Source organism: Sapajus apella, unplaced genomic scaffold (genome assembly GCF_009761245.1).
Source record: "Sapajus apella isolate SASKATOON/1434 unplaced genomic scaffold, GSC_monkey_1.0 scaffold16, whole genome shotgun sequence".
In the NCBI taxonomy this organism is placed as follows: Eukaryota; Metazoa; Chordata; class Mammalia; order Primates; family Cebidae; genus Sapajus; species Sapajus apella.
The window spans coordinates 13,215,501-13,236,427 of record NW_022436956.1 but is presented as its reverse complement, the minus strand read 5'-3'; the positions used below and the strand labels follow the sequence as shown (position 1 = coordinate 13,236,427).

The following is a 20,927-nucleotide window of genomic DNA, read 5'->3' as shown; positions in this document are numbered from 1 at the left end:
CATTATGGTCTCTTCTCCAGCAAAGGCATGATCTAAAAAGGACACTGTTCCAATATAAATATGCCATCTGGGAAAAACAATTTCCACTCTTTATAAATGCTTCCAGAGGTGGCCCACTCATTTAATGCCCTTATTTTGAGTACCAGCTACGTGCTAGACGTTGTGTTAGCCACTGGACTTCAAGGGGGATCGACCATACGTCTTGCCCTCAGGAGACCCTAGTAAGAAGCAGGAAGTATACCGGGAATTAGGATGCAAGGGGCAAATTTTATGATAAGTGAATTGAGAGAATGACACACGAACATAGAGGAGGGGCATTTAATCTTATTTTGGAAGATCAAGAGATGTTTTTAGTGGAAGTTAAAGGTAAGCTGAGACCCTGTATGTTGAGTCTTTCTTAGCTGTATCTTAGAGGTGAAGAAATGGAAGTTTAAAAAGTCTAAATGGCTTGCCCAATGTTATGTGGCCTGTGAATGACAAAGCCAACACTTAAACATATTATATATTAATACTGGTTTTATCATGGATTTTCCCATATGTATTAACATATTGGTTTATCTAGGCAGCTAGGGCCTTAGGAGACGAGACCTATAAGAGAGGAGTCCTTGTGGTGATGGGGGGTGCAGGAGTGTGGAGGGGTTTGGGGTGAAGGTGATTGTGTGGGGTAGGGGTGGAGAGAGAATGATGCCGCTTGGGAAAGTCTGCCTGGGGTGGGGTGCTGGTGTAGTGGGGGATTTTGGAGGAGTAGCAGATGAGGGCTGAAAACTGGAGAGTGTGAAGTTTCTTAGGTAGAAAAAAAGAGGAAGAAGGCGGGTGGGGAGAAGAGGAGGAGGAGGGAGAAAAAAAAAGATTAGGAGGAAGGAGAGGTAGAGGAAAAGGAGAAAGGGAAAAAGGAGAAAAAAAAGGATAATTATTTAAGAACAAGATCACAACTTTTGCAGGAACATGGTTGGAGCCGGAGGCTATTATTCCCTAGAAAACTAACACAGGAACAGAAAACCAAATACTCCATGTTCTCACTTATAACTGAGAGCTAAATTCTTGATGAAAACTCATGAACACAAAGAAGAGAACAGCAGACATTGGGGCCCGCTTGAGTGGGGAAGGTGGGAGGAGGGAGCGGGGTAGAACAAAATAACAATTGGGTACTTTGCTTACTACCTGAATTATGAAATAATCTGTAAACAAACTCCCATGACACAAGTTTACCAATATAACAAACCTGCATGTGTACCCTGAACTTAGTACAAATTTAAATTAAAAGGATAATTATTTAAGAAGTTGTGATAGAAAAATTTTTATGTGAGCAGGAAAATCTAATTTTCTCTGTTTTATAATTATATCCAGTGCTGCATAAGTTATTCACAGCCACTAATCCAGGAACCAGGACGTCAATACCTTCTCTATAAAGAGGGAGAATTCAATCAGAGCCACAACACAAAGCCCACTGCTGATTGGGCTCTTCACAGGAGCCTCAATCAGTAGTTCTTCCAGTCTTTTTCAAATGTTACTACCCTACCCCATCTTGTCAAGGTTTGCTGTGTTCTAGAGGGAATTAAAGGAACAGGTGATAAGAACCAGCTTTTCCACTCTACTCTGACCCTACAGGCGCCTGAAGTTTCCTAGGAATGACCTTAGCGTTTGGAATGAGCACAGTATCCTGCAGAGTGCAAGGTCAGTGCATTTCTGAAACACCAAAAAAAGTAAAACGTGTTTTGAGTCAAACCAGGGCTTATATTATATGCTGTGGTTCAAAGCTTTCCTCCTAATCTTAAAGCCAAGCCAAGCTCATTTGGGTTTCGAATGTCATTATTTAGCAGTCCATTGGCCTGGGCCTCCTTCTCTTGACCGAACTTTCATCCAACTTAGGCAACATTTGTATTCAATTTGATAAAAAAAATGTAGGTGAACTGCTTGCCAAATTCTTATGAATCTGTGTCAAACACAGTGATGTAGGCTAAGATTTGGGGTGTGGCTGAGTCCCCAGAGGAATTCTGTGGTTGCACAATCCACAGAAAGTGAAGCAAAGAGTATTTTCAAAACTCCAAGGAAGTGGACTCTGTAGAATCTCAGTCTATGGGGACTAAGATTTTGGAGACTTCATGACAGAATTTAAGTATTTTCACAGTACATAATGGTCTTTTAGGGATGTTTAACGACCTGTTCATTTTTATCCCCCATCACTCCATCATATAAGTTATTATCCATCTGAACCAAAGGAAGTCAGTACATAGGAATGATACATTACTTAACTCAAGGTCAAGAGGTATGAAAATGGCTGGACTAGGCGACAGGCCTGGCTCAATAAATTCTGTTGTACAGAGGCTACCAAAATCTTGATCCCCTGACCCCTTCAAAGACTGCAGTTTTTTTTTTTTTTTTTTCATTTCAAGACAGGTTACTACAGCAACAACATAAAAGCCACAATAAATATAGGGTGACAAGACTGTTCTCTGGGAAATTGACTCTGAGGTGGAGATTTGCATGCAGCGAGTTATCAGGAGTGCTCTTAGGAAAGATACTCGTGAGAGAGTGAAGGAAGCAGGGCTGGGCAAAGTGGGAAGCTGGACAGTGGTGCATCCACAAGAGAGGGCTACCCAGATCCCCTGGGGCACTCTGGAACTCTGATAGCTGTTCATAACATTGTCTAACATTGTGGCAAAGGGTCTGGACAGACATTATTTAAAAACTACCTCTGGAGAGTAGACATGACCTTGCACTAGGAAGTTCTCTTTGGCAGAGAGCAGTTTTCATGGAAGGCTCAGCTGTGTGGGGTTAGCAGCCAATATTCCTGACAGCTGGAATGCCTTGGTCCTCAAAGAAGTGGTGCCCCACAGCATGCACTATGGAAGAGAAATAGAATTGTATGTTGAGAACCCAGAGTACCGTGGCCAATTTCATAAAGGTCATGTCCCTAGTGATATGAAATTGCTCATTGGAGCAAGACTGGGGCCTAGAGATATCTAACGCTCCAGAGACTTAAGGAGACAGAGACTCAGCAAATGGTAAGGGTGCGTAGGGGTAAACCACTATGACTTCTGCATTTTTATACAGGGGGTAAAGTCAGGTTTGATAGAGTAAAAGATAATGGGGGAAGAGGAGATGTCAAAGAAGAAATCAAGGACAGACAAGAAAGTCTGCAAGGGAAAAGGAATGTGATTTAGCTAAGATGAGTGTGGAAACTTCCAGAACTAATTGAAGACACATAATCCTTGAGTTATATTTTGTAAACATCCTGGAATCCCTACTTTCTTCCCAGAAGCTATTCTAAGGCTTCCCAGAAGCTTGGCCTTGGTGCTAACGTCATACCGCAAAGCTGACCTAGCTAGCAGCCAATCACTGGGGAAGGAGTTAGGACCCCTGAGTTTTTAGGGATCCAGTGGAGCAATAGGGTGGCCTTGGTCTAATAAGTTTGTTTTTGTTACCTATTCTTTTCCCCTCCTTCCAGCACTAAAATTATTGAAAAATGTGCCCATTGTTTTATACCAGATTACTAGGTAGGAGCATTTAAATTTTCTAAGACATGTAAAAACATGAGGGTTTTTAAAAATGGTTTCCTTCTCTCTTCTCTTATCTATCTCATTTCTGTCCCCAACTCTGATTTTTTATGACAAGACTATGATGCGATTTTGCTTTTTTGTTTTTACTGTGCTCATTTTTGCTAACACTTTTTTCTCCTTCAGCAGATTCTCTTTTCAGATCAACTCGAGGTTCTCTGAACATATCTGGTGTGCTCTTAACTTTACCTGCTAGAAGTAGTCCTGCCACTTGGAATTCCATCCCATCCACATCAGAGCTCTCAACAAAATGGTATCTAGTTGTTAAGGCCCATCTCAATAGCAGTATGTACTTGGTTCCTTACTCACATCATACGCAGCACACTGAAATCACCCACTGACTTGCATTCATTCATTCATTAGCATTTCTGAAATCTTTTGGTTTTTGTTCCCATCCTGATGTGATTTGACCCTGCCCTGCCATTTCTTATATCTACCTGACACATTCTGCCTTACTTTATAGTCCTGTGGTTTCTCATTCTATTCTGTTCTGTTCTGTTGTGTTCTATTAATCTGGTTTCTATTTTAAACTGAAAACTCCTGAGGGCAGAGATTATATCTAAATATTATAAGATTTTTTTCTTGCAACACAATATCATGATATAGATATATATATACACACACATACACACACGTATATATTATACATATATACATATGAGCAGCTTAGTAGAGCTCATAAATATTTGTTTAATTGAATTTGCTTTCTAAGAACAATGAGGGGAAACTAGAAAAATATTCAAATAATGAAAAGCTTGATACCCCTTAACTTCTGACTCTTTTTGTTTTTTTTTAATATGGAATGCTTAACGAATTTGCGTGTCATCCTTGTGCAGGGTCCATGCGAATCTTCTTTTTTTTAAAAAAAAAATAAATGGTTTTATTAATTTTTTCAACCTTTATTTCAGTGTCAGGGATACAGTACAGGTTTGTTACACGGGTGAGCTATGTGTCGCGGAGGTTTGTTGTATGAATGATCTAGCTATCCAGATAGTGAGCACAGTACGTGACAATGCTAGTTTTAGCACAGTCGTTTTCCTCCTCAGGCAAAATTCCCACAGGGAGTAATGATGAGACTTACATATAAGTTAAAAATCCCTTCATGACATAAATTCTGAACATTTATTCTACTTAGAAACAATATTAGATGCTATTTAGAATTAGAAATAAAAGAAGAATAAAAACAGGTGAAAACATGGAAAGCAAAAATGTCCTAGCTTGCCTTCAAGGAGCCTATTCTACTGTAGGAGACTTACACATATTAAAGCCTGGAAAAAAAAAAAGGAGAGAAATTCACAAATAAATATAATCTGATTATAGCCATATACAATTACTATTTGATAATCTTCCATGCTAATCTTCTCTGTATCGTTCCAATTTTAGTATATGTGCTGCTGAAGCGAGCACAGCTTCTGACCCTCAATTTAGTTATCCAAACTGAGTGAGATAGTCTTGAGCGCAAAGTTAGCTTCTCACAGTGACTAGCTTTGTGAACTTAAATTCATAATGAACCTGTATGAACCTTTCTTTTCTCATCTGTAAAATATGAATGATAATTGTAACTACCATGGTAGATGGAACAGTAGAACATAGTCTGGCATTATATGAATCTATACGTGTTCAGCTGAAGAAGGTTGTAGGATGGAGCTGGAGGATTGAGACCCCTTGGCCCCAGCAGCAGATCCTGACTCCTTCACATAGTGCCAGTGTCCGTGCCATTGGGCTGTGAGAAGTCAAGAACCCTGTGGTCATTTGTTTTTGATACCAAAGTTCTCTTTGATACCAGTTTTAACTCTTCTGAAGAGGATAACTAGTTTCTTTTCTTTTCTTTCTTTCTTTTTTTAATGTGGACCAAAAGAATGGCCACACAAATTTATAAAACTGAATTACATTCTGGTCAGCCCTTAATTATTCATAGGAGCATTTTCCACTTTTAGATTATCAGTGGAATTCTTTCCTCTTAGATTTCGGGCTGCCTTCTCCCTGCCACCCAGCATGCGGCTGGGCCACATCCCCAGTGTGGGCTTAGGGAATGCAAACTCATTTTAACTTTTTTCTGAGCAGAACATCACTTGGAAGGAAAACCTCAACCCCCCAAAAGCCATACAAAGCATTCCAAAGTAAAATATAAGAAACGTTTTGATTGTTTTTCTGTTTTGGATTATCTGTGCCACTATTCATTTCCCTTTTTTGTGGATAATCAAGAACTGGATGTATTATAGTTAACAAGACTTGAAAATTGCTGAGAAAACTCTGCAGGGCATTAAAGCATTTTAAAGGTAAAATTCATAACCCTCAACATTTACACTTGATAGCCCAGGCTACGTTGGAGGAGGGAAGTAGAGTGGGCAGATAGCTGCAATAGTTGAAGATTTCTATTTTTTTTTCCAGGGAATTTTAGCTTCAGCTGTTTCAAATCATATCTGGCCAATAATGATTAAAATCAGATAAGGCTCCCAGGACAGACAGAAAAGGAAAATGAAACTCTATCTTTCACTGCAAAGATTTCTTTTTTTACATCAACTTAAATTTTTAAGAAAAGAAAAATTGTTTTCCTTTTTAGCCAAGGAATTTCTTCATTGCGTTTAGCCAAATACAGGTCCCACACCCTTTTCTAACTCCAGCGTCTGAATGTCCTGATAAGCACATGGCAAAACATAAACTAAGTGAAATATTCTTATTGTCTCATGATCTCTAGAGTCTATGTCATGAAGGCACTCATCCAAATATTGCAAGTGGGTTATCTTGAACTTCAGTTTTGAGGGACCCAGGGCCACCTACTCAAAGGGAGGGCCTCTGGGATCCAGAGGGAGCTTATAATAAAGATCGAGATTTGAGCTGGAAGTCAGAGCACTTGAGCCCTTTCCTTGGTTGTGTACTCCCAGGTCAGCTCTGACCAGACCTAAAAGAGATAGAAAATCACACCCATTACTTTTTTCCTCATAGGATTCAATTTCATGTGAACAATGCAATTTCATTTGTCTAATTTTAAAATGTAGGAGGTACAAGTGACTGGGATACAGGATCCAAAGCTGAATGCACTGTAATTCCTCCCCTCAAAGAGTTCACAGCCTAATATAAGAGACAGATTATTGTTATTGCACAGAGAGGTTTGCCCACTCTCTCTCAACACCGTTGTGCTTCACTGATTGCTAAGAGTGCAGTGGAAACACATAGTAGGTGTTCTGAATGGCATTTTAGGGCAGCCCAGGAAGGCTGCATGAAAAGTTGATATTTAAACTGGGCCATGAAGAATAAATAAGATTTTGACAGATAAAGGAAAGAGAGTGAGACTTTCAAGCCATCAGCTGATTTTTCTAAGAGGAAGCTCTGGCCAAGGGACACTAAGAGGTAATACTGGACACACTCAGTAAAGTACTGATAAAAGGATCTTCAAAAGTGATAGGAAGAGGTTAGCAATCAACAAGTACAAGGCTTACAACTACAAGTCTTAACCACCACCCTGTCGTGCCTCTACCTCAGAGCCTCATCTCTCCTTCCATGAATTCCTTTCTCTAGAGGAATTGACAGTCCTCAGGAGAAGTCCTGATTCCCTCAGCCCCCAACAACCTTTGCTTCCTCTGAGATTACTATTATTATTTTACATAACAAAAATGACAACAGTGCAAGTTACTCTGCCTTACTAACAATAAGAATAATAATAGCTATCATTATTTAGCATTTATTATATGTTAGGCATTTGTGCTTAACATTTTACATGTAAAATCTCATTCAATGTTTGCAACAGCGCTTTAAGTTATGTACTTTTATTAATACACTGTACTTCACAGCTGAGGAAACTTAGACTTGGAAACTTTAAGTAATGTGCTCATGGTCACTCAGCTAGTAGAATTGAAACTCAGGTTTCTCTAATAATTTCAAAGCCCAAGTTTTTAATCTCTACAACATCTGGTCTCTCCAGGAATTTCATTCTACCACAATAATAATATTATAGTTTTATATAGTCCTACAAATGCATACAAATTTTATTCCTTTTTATTTGTTCATTTAACTACAATGGCCTTGTGTTGTTATTTTAATGTTTCATTTAAAATAATTAATTTCTTTTTAATTGACAAAATTTGTATTTTTTGTTGTTCTCTCCTTGAGAAGGAGATGTTTAGTAAATGTGAATTAAAGGGAAGAAAGGAAAAGGAAGAAAGATTGGAAAAGAGGAGGAAGGAAGAAAGGAGAGGATAAAGGAAGAGAAAGAAAGGGAAGAAAGAAAAAAAGAAAGTATATAGCAGAGAAAGAAACATCTTGCTGTACCCATTACAAGGTTAATGGCTGATACCCTTATAACCAAAGACAGATTAACAACGGAAAAGCATAACAAATGTATTTAATCCATGTTTTATGTGACACAGGAGTCTTCAAAAATGAAGACACAAAAATGAAGGGGAAACTATTTTTATGCTTAGGTTTGATGATGAATGTAGAGGCATGATCGGACGAAAACGGGGTGTGACTTAAAGCTAAACTGGAGGACAGTTAGCAAGGGCTGATTCTTTAGATTCTTCTTAGCCTTTCTGTGGAACATTCTTCTTTCTGAATGTAGAGCAGGACACCTGTCACATGAGGGTCTTCAGATAGGTCAGAAAGACCTTTCTGCTTCTGCAGTTTTCTCTGTTTCCTTCAGCTTAAAATACTCAGCATGCCAAGGTGCCATATTTTGGGGGTAGAGTTTCCTGCACTCCATCAAAAAAGAAGGAGGGAAGGAAGAGAGAAAGGAAAGAAAGGAGAAGAGAATAAAAGAAAGAGGAAAGAAAGGAAGAAAGGAGGGAAAGATGGGAAGAAGGAGGAGGGAGGCAAGAGAGAGAGGAAGGACAATTTTCTGATGAATAAATTGAAGATCAGAGAGCTGAAACAACTGGACTGGTGTTGTGACAAGTCAATTACAATACCAGGATCAGAATCCAGCCTATGGATTCCTGACGTGACCAACTTTTCATTGGGTTGTTGACTTTGGTGATAAAGGTCCAGTATACATGTATATATATTTTAGATATAAACACAGGTGAAGACAGATTTTTTAAAGTTTGGTTTTTATCTTTGGTTATCAGAAACAGTATCATAATGAGGCAAAAGTGTTAGCTTTAGGACAAAAAGAAATTCTCTGCAGGAAAAATGGTGTCTGACCTTACAAATTAAAGTCACATGACTTAGGGCCTATTATTACACAGCAACAGTCACATACCAAGCATTACACAAACAGATGGAGGGGGTGAAAGACAGCTTGATGAGAAATGTATGAGAGGAATGTGAGACGTGCATGAAGAAGGAACATTAAATACCTAGGATAACAGCTATGGCAATGCTACTGTGAGTTGGGATAAAATAGGATAGGCTAATAAAGGAGTCAAGAATGAAGAATTCATTCTGCATGCCAAGGGGAAGAGACTTCGTGGTTGACCCTTAGTCTGGGATCTTCTCAAAAAATATACCTCATCCTGCCTCAATACTTATCCCCTAGAATTCTTTGTGAAATTCTTTTATAAACAAGTTTATAATGATCAAAAGGATATTGTGACATCAATTTTAAGGAAAAAAAATCACCCGTGCATGATGGGAAGGTGAAGTAGAAGTTGCATTAATAGTAAGTCGGAAAAAGTAAGGACAGGTGGGCAGAAAAGGATTTACTCTATGGGGAAGAATTAAGCAATTGGCTGAGCAGATGTGAATATGCCTGGATCATACACTCTCATCAAGCCTCAATCAAATAGCAAATCTAATCCTGTCACCTCCACACGGTGTCCACAGCCTAACGCAAGTTTTCTTGGATGTGAGACCACTCTAACTCTTCTTTAGTGAGGTCTTCGCCCTGAAAATTCACTTAACTCTGAAATATTAGTAAGGTAAATGTTACCAATGAAAAAAATTCCCTGAACTCGTTCTATTCTCTGTACATTCTTCTCATATAGGCCCACTTCACTGTTGTCTGTTTCAGATTATAAAATTGCTGAGTAGAGCAATAATGTAATATACTGTCTATGAACACGTCCCAGCTATGAAGCATAAACCATTAGACAGTTCATAATAAGGATGAAGAGGGAGATGACAATGGCAATAACCAGGTGAGTGGACAATGAGATTTCATAAGCCATGGGAAGAATGGCTGGAATTTTGCTACCTTGTGTATTAATAACTTAAGGCAGCATGGTATAGAGAATAAAGCCTGGCCTTTTGAGTATGAAATAAATATGGTTTCTCAACTTATTTCTCTTTATCATGTGACCACGACAGAGTTTATTCCATGCATTTACAAGGTTAAGATTCACTTCCAATAGATAGAAACTATATTCATGCCTCAATATTTAAACTATCGATAAATTTATAAGCTTCACCTTGGAAAGTCTCAGACATCTTCTCCATGCTGGCCAAAAAAACAAAAAAAAAAAACAAAAAAAAAAACCGCAGCCTACTTAAGGGAAAAATATAACAAAACAATCACCTGGAGACAATATCTAGGAGGCAACAATTCTGGGAGAGCATTTATTTCCCCTCCACACCTGACTTCAGAGGGCGGCACGTACTCACTGGGAGGAATCACTTTAAGCCAGGTACAAAAACAGGCTCCAACTATGAAAAGTGTGTTTTCCTAACAAAAGTATTCTGAGCAACCTCCCTGTACATGGCACATTTTCTGAAAATCAATCAAGCCCTCTCATTCAGCTGAAGTCCAATCGTATTGTCTGTCCCTTCCTCCAGAAGCCGATTTCTGCCAGGTAGAAAATTAAGTTTCCTTTACTCTTCTTTCAGACACAATGCTTCAGCATCACAGAACTGTTGTTCTGTGTGGGAAACCGACTTCCTGTCTCAATAAACAAGCACACACAGGCTTTTCTGGACACATAATGGAGCCTTTTTTATTTTATACAAAAATCATTCCACACTTAACACATCAATGAAGCCACTTAAGCTCTACTGCATCTGAATTAAAGAGGAATTGTGTGATCAAAGGGTGTGAAAAGAACCACACAGGGTGTTCTTCAGATCCTCTACTTTTGTTACATTTGATACATAACAAACCCAATAAATATGCTTATCCCAGGAGCTAGTTTCATTATCTCATACCCTTAAGCCTGGTAAAAGTATGCCTGTACTACCCTTCTGTCCACAGTGTCCATTTTATACTGATAATTTTGGTGAAAAAGTAAAAAGTATTTGGCATGTGGGTGAGATTGGGGGAATGAAGTGGTTTTCCCTTTAGGTTTTGTTTGTTTCTGTTTCACTCACTATAAATGCTTATTTATATGTTTATGTATGTGTATAAATATATATCTACATCTATCTACATACACGCCCAACAGATGAACTACACATATAAATATGTAATATATATATATTTCAGATATAAAATCATGTGCATTTCTCAAGGTAATATTACACATACAATGATAACACGGGAAATGTCTTTTTCTTACCAAATATTTGAATATAAAGCAAAAAAGACATGATGAAAATTCTTTAGTGCCTAGAATTGAATAGGTGAATACGACGCTCTATAATCCTTTTACAGCTTTTCATGCTATGAACATAGCTTCTGTGAAGGTTACTAGGTATTTAACATTAACTGTATTTTTAGTATCATGCGTTCTAGGAGATTTGGAAAATCCCTACAGAGTTCAGCCATCCTCTTAAGCCACATATCACAACTATGAATATATTGAAGTATATTTTGTGAATAATAATTGAAATACTGTAAAAATATAGTCTTCCATGTAGTTGAAAAAAGGCATGAAATGCAAAATATGTAGCCAATGAATTAAAGTTGATTGAACACATTATGTCAATTTATTCAATCCAATCAATATTGAATTGAGATTGATTCCTTTAGCTATTATTTGTATAGCTCTAGTGAATTGCTGAACAAGAACCCAAAATTGTTTAGATAGAAATCTTCTCAATTAGGAAGTTCAAATTGCAATTACTTCAAATATAATCTGTGGAATGCTGATTATGAGCTAGTATTCTAGGTACACAAGAGTCAAAGATTGAAAAGGCATGCCTCCTACTGTACTCATAGTCCAATAAGAGACAACTGCAGACTAAAGATCCCAATGCAAAGTGTGATGGTAACTTTCAGGAGGTGCCCTATTGGAGTGTAGCGGAAGAAACGACTAATTTAGTATAGAGAAGTCAGCAAAAACTTCCCCAAAGGAAGTTATATTTGAGTGTGGTTTTAAAAATGGATGGGAAGATTCAAAGTTTATCAGACAGAAAAATTGGAAAAAAAAAAAAAAACATCAGGTAGAATGCAAATGAGCCAAGACATGCTTGAAAATATGAAAAAGCATCAACTGCTCTTAAATTGGCGCATAGCCCATATGATTGGATTGTAGAATTTATAAAGTGAAGAGAAGTTGCAGATGAGGCTGGGATGACAAGCAGTGTCATTAAGGCATCCAAACTGCATTCTTACAAGCAACCAGGAACCAAGTAAGATCTTAACAGATCAGAATGACTTGAATTAGATTTTCTATTTTGTGTCTAGATACAGTGAGGTGTCTATACTAACCAACGGTTTGAATAATTATTCAGATCTGGTTGTATTGCTCTAAGTAATTTAGCCACTGCAATTAAGCCAGTGCTTAGTTGTTTGGCATTGCGTATCCCAGCCATGCAGATGATGGGCTGAAAGGTTTGGTTTACATGCAGATGTTTTCAGTGTTGTGTAGACAGTCACAAACATTGAAAGAGAAAATATTTCAACGGGGTGAAAGTCCCTTTACCATGCTTTCCAAATACATACATCATCATTGATGGTATCACTAATAGCAATTCAGCTTTGTTTAAACACAGTTATTAATATCAGATGACCATCTGTTTTCTGCTACAGTATACATCATGCAAACCTTTCCATGAAGCCTATGGACTCTTCTCTATTGCGCAGACAAATAAAGCTCAATAAATAACCATAAAAATAACATATTGATGCAGTTGTACATTCTCTTCTTGATTAATTCTGTATGTGTATACACCCAAGGTCCAGACATACACAATCTGGCTTTCTCTGTGAAAAAATAAACCAATAAGCATTTTTCCCCGTTCACTAATCCTCCCCTGAGTTTCCTGTCAACTTCCACTTCCACTCACATAAAAAAGTGGTTTCATTTTGCTTTTGAATGAACGATATACAGAGTCCCCCTTTTCCTTATTTTTATTTGGGATTTATTTGTCCTTGAATTATATGGCCGCACTTGATGTCATGATTTAAATGTGGTCTAAGGCAAGATCTTTCACTCAAGAGTCCATAAGAATTTGAAAATAATGAGAATGGAATTTTCTAGTAAACAAATGCTGACAAACATGCCACTTAGATGTGATAAACACACACACAAAAATCCCATTTGTTGCCTATGAGGGAGTGAGCTCATGAAATAAAAGAAAATTTGTTCACTGTTCATTTAAAAAATAATGTGATTCCACTATAAATTTTTCAGTATCTGAACATGAAGAGGCCTGTACAATCATTCTAATTAACACATTTAAAGGATGGAGTGACAAGGGTTTTCAGAGGAAAACAAGAAAGTGGAGGTATTAGAAGCTATATCATATGAGGAGAAGTAGAAGGATCCAGGAAGCTTTCACCTAGAGAAAAGCATCAGTCATGGAAATCTCCACAGATGCATACCCAAACTCACCAAGTTATGTGGAATAAAAGGATTTCACTTATTGTACATATCTCTAAAAGGAAGGAAGCATGGCTGGAAGAAACACAGAGATAAATATTGATCCAATACAAGGAGAAACCTTCTAACAGTCAGAGTCATCTGTATAATAGGCAAGCCGAGGAAGTAAAGGGTTTTGTATATATGGAAGTGTTCAAGCAGATGTTGGAGCACTATGAAGCAGGAATGCAGTAATTCAAGAATTCGGTTTCTAGAGATCCCCAGTTGTAATTCGAACTCATCAAAATCTACTGATTTTCCTTATTTCAGCCTGGTATGAACTACAGCGCTTTCTCTCCTGCTATGGTTGAATGTTTGTGTTGCCTCCAAAATTCCTATCCTGGAACTTAAGCCCTAAGGTGACAATATTAAGAAGTGGAACCAGCCAGGTGCGGTGGCTCTCACCTATAATCCCAGCACTTTGGGAGGCCAAGAGGGGCAGATCACGAGGTCGAGAGATCGAGACCATCCTTGCCAACATGATGAAACTCCATCTCTACTAAAAATACAAAAATTAGTTAGGTGTGGTGGTGTGCACCTGTAGTCCCAGCTACTCGGGAGGCTGAGGCAAGAGAATCAGTTGAACCCAGGGGGCGGAGGCTGCAGTAAGCCAAGATGGTGCCATTGCACTCCAACCTGGTGACAGAACAAGAGTCCATCTCAAAAAATAATAATGATAATAATAAGTGAGACCTTCAGGAGGTAATTAGGTCATGAGAGCTCTGTCTTCATGAATGGGATTAACAACTTTATAAAAGGGCCAGAGGAAATTAGCTAGACTCTTTTCTCCTTTCTATCCCTTCTGCCTCGTGAATAAAGTGTTGGTCCTCAAAGGATGTAGCATTCAAGGCACCAGGACTTCATCAGACAGCAAACCTGTGGTGCCTGATCTTGGACTTCCTAGTCTCCAGAACTGTGAGAAACAAACTTCTGTTATCTACAAATTGTCTACTCTCAGGTATTTTGTAATAGCAGCACGAGCAAACTAAGATATCTCTCCAGCATGAGTCTGATCGCTGCTGCACCTGACTTAGTCAAGTCAGACATCAGTTTTGAACATCACAGTTATTTTTAAAGTATCAGCCTTTTCCTAGATGATGATATCTGGTGGGTTTTTTTGTTGTTGTTTTGACTTGTTTTTTTCAGTCACAGCTAGTAATCTGACGCGAACTTCTGATTGATGCTCTCATTCGAAGATTTGATTTTAGCGTTCTTAATCTTGAACTCTATCATAGAGAGAAACAAAGGGAAATACCTTAACCCTTCCTTGTAGAGGGTCATTTCAGGACATTAAAAGATTGGCATCAAAAGGAGTTATAGAGATGAATGGTGGTGGTGTTTGTACAACATTATGAATGTATTTAGTACAACTGAACTGTACATTTAAAAACGTTTGGGGTGATCAATTTTATGTTATGTGTATGTTACCACGATACAAAAATTAGAAGAGGAAATAAAAAGTTTAACATGGATTTTTACATAGGCAATAATGCAATTTACAATTTGAATTGATCCATTCTTACTACTTTTCAAAATGACCACTATTTGACTTAAGTGTTTTTCTTTCTAAAAATCCTTGGGCCATTTTTACACATTTTAGTCTCATGTCATAAATCTGAAGCCAACCAAGACCATATGGGGAATTGGGGAAACCTTCAAAGTTCTGATGTTGCTCATTGATCTCTTGGGAAATTCAGTCAATTAACCAGTGGGCCATTTCATCTGCAGACTGTTACTCCCCTCAAGGCTCCTCAATTACTAACCAGTACTGGAAAAAAGGCTTTGGGGCCAGCTTACATGCCTCTCTGACTTGACTGCTTTGGAATTTCCCTGCAAGTCTCTAGATTCTAGTATATGAGTTATCTCCTAAAAACAAACTTCCTTGTCAAGAAAAGGAAGAAGCTTAAACAGGCATCAAACACATTCATGAAACTCAGCAGTTTGATGAATGAAGAGTAAATGAATCACGGGCTTATGAATTACATGACTTACTATGTACTCATATGTCTCAGCAGGAAGGGGTGACAATTTGGAAGCTTCATTCTCGATTCCTGAAAACCAAACTTATTTAAACATGCTACTTGAGCCCATTTAAAGTTAACGTGTCCTTATTTCTAATGCTGACTACTACATTTTGTGGCCTTTAATTACTAAAATCTGTTCCAACTTCTAGGAAATTCACACTGGGGCTGATAGGGGTGAAAAATAAATGACCTCTGAATCTCCTTTCAAGTCCACCAATCTATTACTTTTTAAGTTGAGTAAGCCATGCTGATTCCATAGAACAAGTCTGCTATATCATAGCCTTACTACATGCAGGGGGAAAGTTCATTTCATCTATTAGAAAAAGGAAAAGAAATCAAGCAAAGAGTTCTTTTTCTTTGGAGATGGGACAATACTGATTTCCTTAGCACGCATTTATTGAAGAACTAATGTGTGCCAAGCACTCAAGCTATAGTCTTTCCTCTAAGGAGCTCCCAGTGTGGTGGGAAAAGGCAACAGGGAGCCAGTAATGTTAATATAGTATGAGATACTATGACAGGAATACGCACAGGATACTCTGGGAACACAGGGGAGGGGAATCTAACTCCAAGGAGGTGTGGGGGAAGGCTCGGAAGCACTCCTAGTGGCATTGATGCTCAGGTTAAAGATGGAAGGATAAGTAAGGCAGGAAGAGAAGGGCACTGGAGATGCTGAGAGTTTGGAGAAAATTTCGTATGAATGTTACTTAGGGTTTCAGTTTCCAGTAGAGAATTCAGTGGGCAAGCCAAGGCTGGCAAACCAGGCTGGGGCTGGCTCATAAAAGGCCTTGCATGCCAGATTAAGAAGAGCAGATTAGGTAGTAGCTTTAGTTCACATTTGGTTTCTGCTGTTATTGCTGTATATGAGCTTGAATGCTGTTAGCATCTGGGTTCACCACATATCCTCAAAGAGCGTGTTTTCCTTTCACCTGCATGTTTCTCTTAAAAATAATTTATCCTACAGGAAATAGGAGGAGGGGAGGGAGTAGGCGGGGATTTACTACTTAGTCTTAAGCCCTGGTGGAAACATTTTGACGTTTTATTCCACAGTTCTCGCTCAATGTCGGTTCAGCCCTCTGCATTCCTGGGCCTCGGTTTCTCATCTGGCAAGTGAGATCCCTGTGATCTGTCTCAGATGTGCTGTGCGTCATTTGGAGAAAAGTTATTTGACTACAAATGCTCTTAAGTTCCTAATCAGATTGTATGAATAATTCACAAACAGCATCATCCAGGGCTAGATTATATTTGGAATTTTTATGTTGGCCAATTCTCAAGCCACATTGCTGTGATTCATAACAACCTTTGGTGACATTTTCTAAAAGGTAAAGAAAAGTAAACACAAAGAGTTCTTTTTAAAGATGAGGAAACAATTAAGGAATAAAACAGTAGCAGGAAACTAGACAGATAGACCAAAAATGCAGTGGGGGATTTTATATGTTTAAGGGTCATTAATAAAAAAAAAAAAAAGTCTAAATCGTAGACACAGAGCAAGATTTTTTTAACGGCCCCCAAGCCAGTCCCTGGTTACCATCATTTCTATTCTCTGCATCTATGATTTCAACTCTTCTAGATTCCATATATAAATGAGCACATATGGTATTTGTCTTTCTGTGGCTGGATTATTTCACTTAGCATTATGTCCTTCAGGTGCATCTACATTGTTACAAATGACCAAATTTCCTTCTTTATGAGGGTTGAATAGTATTCCATTGTGTATATGTACCACATTTTCTTTATCCATTCATCCATTAATGGATACTTAAGTTGATGCCATAGCCTGGCTATTGTGAATAATGCTGTAGTAAATATGTGAGTGCAGCTATCTCTTTCACATACTGATTTCACTTCCTTTGGATATATATCCAAAAGCAAAAGTGCTGGATCATACGGTGGTTTTATTTTTAATTTTCTGAGGAATCTCCATATTGTTTTCCACAACGGCTATACTAATTTGCATTTCCACCAACAAGAGGAAGATTTTTATTTGGGATCGGATAACACTAAATTGTAAACACTAAACTTGAACAGATTTAGTAACATGGACAAGGGCCCATAGCTGGTACATGGCTGAGCAGGGATTCGTAACTACGTCTCTGGCTTCAGAGTTCTTCAGTACTCTGCCTTGGTGCCTCTACTCATTGCCTCAGTGATTGATTCTCAAATAAGGACATGGTTTGGGATATGGGTACAAAGACTATACCATACATGAGATTTTGTAAAGGTATCTGAGAAGTGAAGTCAGTAATTCTGGGGAAATCACAACTTTCCCAGGCTTTTCCACAGGGAAAAAAAACCACTAGTTTAGTAAGATGTCCTGATCATTGGTGACACATATGTCATGAGTCTTAGCATAGTTTCCTGCTAAATCCAGCTCAGCCCTGCAGTCACTTTCCATGGGCCCTAAATCTGACTCATAGCAGCACTTCTCGTAACACATTCTGGCTTTGCAATTAAATTTTCATTCTTAATTTCTTGAGTGTGGAAGCAGACAAAGAAAAGGAGAGATGAGTCTTACTCACCTGATACTTAAGAGAAGGTCTAATTGTACCTCAAAAGAAGCACTTGCATAATAAGAAGAATTATTCCCATTTTACAGAAGAGAAACCTGAAGCAGTCAAATCAAGGACTTGTGTTTAACTATTTAATTAGACCTGTTATCAGAGACAAAAGAAAAATAGAAGGGCTGTTTAGATGGTGAGGAAGTGTCACACGGAAAAGCCTAGGGTTCTTTTCTCCTCTTTTCTCCTCTTTTTTATTTTTATTTTTATTTATTTATTTATTTTAAATATATATTTTATTGCATTTTAGGTTCTGGGGTACATGTAAAGAGCATGCAGGACTGTTGCATAGGTACATACATGGCAATGTGGTTTGCTGCCTCCATCCCGATCACCTATATCTGGCATTTTTCCCCATGTTATCCCTCTCCAACTCCTTACCCCTCACTGTCCCCCCCCCAGTCTTCCTCCACAGACCTCAGTGTGTGATGCTCCCCTCCCTGTGTCCATGTGTTCTCATTGTTCAATACCTGCCTATGAGTGAAAACGTGGTTGATTTTCTGTTCTTGTGTCAGTTTGCTGAGAATGATGGTTTCCAGGGCCATCCATGTCCCTACAAAGGACACGAACTCATTGTTTTTTATGGCTGCATAGTATTCCATGGTGTATATGTGCCACATTTTCCCTGTCCAGTCTATCATAGATGGGCATTTGGGCTGGGTCCAGGTGTTTGCTATTGTAAACAGTGCTGCAATGAACATTTGTGTGCATGTGTCCTTATAGTAGAACAACTTATAATCCTTTAGATACATACCCAGTAATGGGATTGCTGGGTCAAACGGAATTTCTATTTCTAGGTCCTTGAGGAATCGCCACACTGTCTTCCAAAATGGTTGAACTAATTTACACTCCCACCAACAGTGTAAAAGTGTTCCTATTTCTCCACATCCTCTCCAGCATCTGTTGTCTCCAGATTTTTTAATGATCGCCATTCTAACTGGCATGAGATGGTATCTCAATGTTGTTTTGATTTGCATTTCTCTAATGACCAGTGATGATGAGCATTTTTTTCATATGTTTCTTGGCTTCATATATGTCTCCTTTTGAAAAGCGTTCATATCCTTTGCCTACTTTTGAATGGGTTTATTTGTTTGTTTCTTGTAAATCTGTTAGTTCTTTGTAGATTTTGGATATAAGTCCTTTGTCGGATGGGTAGATTGCAAAATTTTTTTCCCATTCTGTTGGTTGCCAGTTCACTCTAATGATTGTTTCTTTTGCTGTGCAGAAGCTCTGGAGTTTAATTAAATCTCATTTGTCTATTTTGGCTTTTGTTGCCAATGCTTTTGGTGTTTTAGTCATGAAATCCTTGCCTATGCCTATGTCCTGAATGGTTTTGCCTAGGTTTTCTTCTAAAGTTATTATGGCGTTAGGTCTTATGTTTAAGCCTTTAATCCATCTAGAGTTAATTTATTTTATTTTATTTTATTTATTTATTTTTTTTTGAGACAGAATCTCACTCTGTCGCCCAGGCTGGAGTGAAGTGATGCGATCTCGGCTCTGCCCACCTCAGCTTCCCAAAGTGCTGGGATTACAGGCGTGAGCCACCCACCATGCCAGGCCCTTTCTCCTTTTTATAAAAATTGTGGTAAAATGCACATAGCATAAAATTTATCATCACAACCATTTTTGAGTGAATGGTCAGTAGCAGTAAGTACATTCTTATTGTTGTGCAACCAACATCACCATTCAACTCCAGAACTCTTTCCATTTTGCGAAACTGAAACTCAGTCCCCATGAAACACTAACTCCCCATTCTTTCCATCCCCAGTCCCTGAAACCCAACTTCGTAACTTCTGTCTTTGTGAATTTGTCCACTATAAGTACCTCCTATAAGTGGACTCATATAGCATTTGTCTTTTTTGTAACTGGCTTATTTCACCTAGCATAATATCTTCAAGATTCATACATGTTGTAGCATATGTCAGAATTTCCTTCCTTTTAAAGGCTGAATGATATTCCACTGTATGTATAGACTACATTTCATTTGTCCATTCATGCATTTCTTCTTTGTTGTAGTTCATTTGAAAAATCCAGGCAATCTGCATCTGAGTATTTGGACATCAGATTGGCTTGAAGGAATAGAGGTGACAGATAAGCCATCCCTCTGTTTTCCAAGTTTGTTTCTCTGCCCTTATACTTATCTGACAGCCATGGCAGAGAACTTCATCTACAAAAGTATGAATCAAGCTTCCTATCAGGCCCGATTGTGAAAAACCCTGTTCCCTGTATGGATCTCAAAACTTTCCTTGTCAATTCTGCCACGCAATTTAGTATTTAACTGAGTTAATATGTAGCCACATGATACTAGCCATTTGCTTTTTAGACATTATGTTCAAGCATCAGATTCTGCTAAGGCTTACGGGCAGGTGGGAGAGAAGAGGAAGCCCAGACCACAGCATTCAGACTGTTGGGTCTTGCAAGACAGTGAAGGAGCATTTGCTGCTTTCATTACCCTTACTCCAGCCCATGCAGCTGTTTCAGTGACCTCCCGCCGTTCTCTCCAGATTCTCACTCCTCTCTCTCAGTGAACCCAGTAAAATGCATGTTTTAGCTTTTGTCCTTCTCTTACATTCAAAGTAGCTATTAGAAATAAATTTGACTTTTCTACACCAAGATGAATTGCCCGCAAGTTCCTAAAAACAGCTGGTTTTCTTTACCTCTGGTGAATAATGCAAGAACAGAGTCGATTTCACCAAAGTTACGGTACATTGTTCCAATGGATGATCCTCCTGTATGCTCAAACAATTCTCTTTATTAATTTTAATTTTTCATTTTTATGGGTACATCACAGGTATATGTATATTTATGGGTTACCTAAGATATTCTGAAACAGACATGCAATTCATAACAATCACATCAGGGTAAATGGGGTATTCATCACCTCAAGCATTTATCCTTGTGTTACATACAATCCAATTATACCCTTTCAGTTATTTTAAAATGTACTATTAAATTATATTTGACTATAGTTACCCTGTTGTGCTAGCAAATACTAGGTCTTATTCATTCTTTCTAACATTTTTTGTGACTATTAATCCTCCCCACTTCCTCCCGGACCCCCCCCCCAACACACACACAAACAAGATTTAAAGATTTAATCTAAATCTTTAATTCATTTTG

The 20,927-nt window shown here is 38.3% G+C and overlaps 1 long non-coding RNA gene and 2 pseudogenes across 1 annotated transcript in view; all 3 read right to left on the bottom strand.

The window, feature by feature from the left end:
- Positions 1-20,927, bottom strand: part of LOC116556129 — a 384,428-nt gene that overhangs the window by 2,274 nt on the left and 361,227 nt on the right. The gene's annotated exons all lie outside the window — the stretch shown is intronic.
- LOC116556440 lies at positions 4,349-4,442 on the bottom strand (annotated as a pseudogene).
- LOC116556441 lies at positions 4,906-4,964 on the bottom strand (annotated as a pseudogene).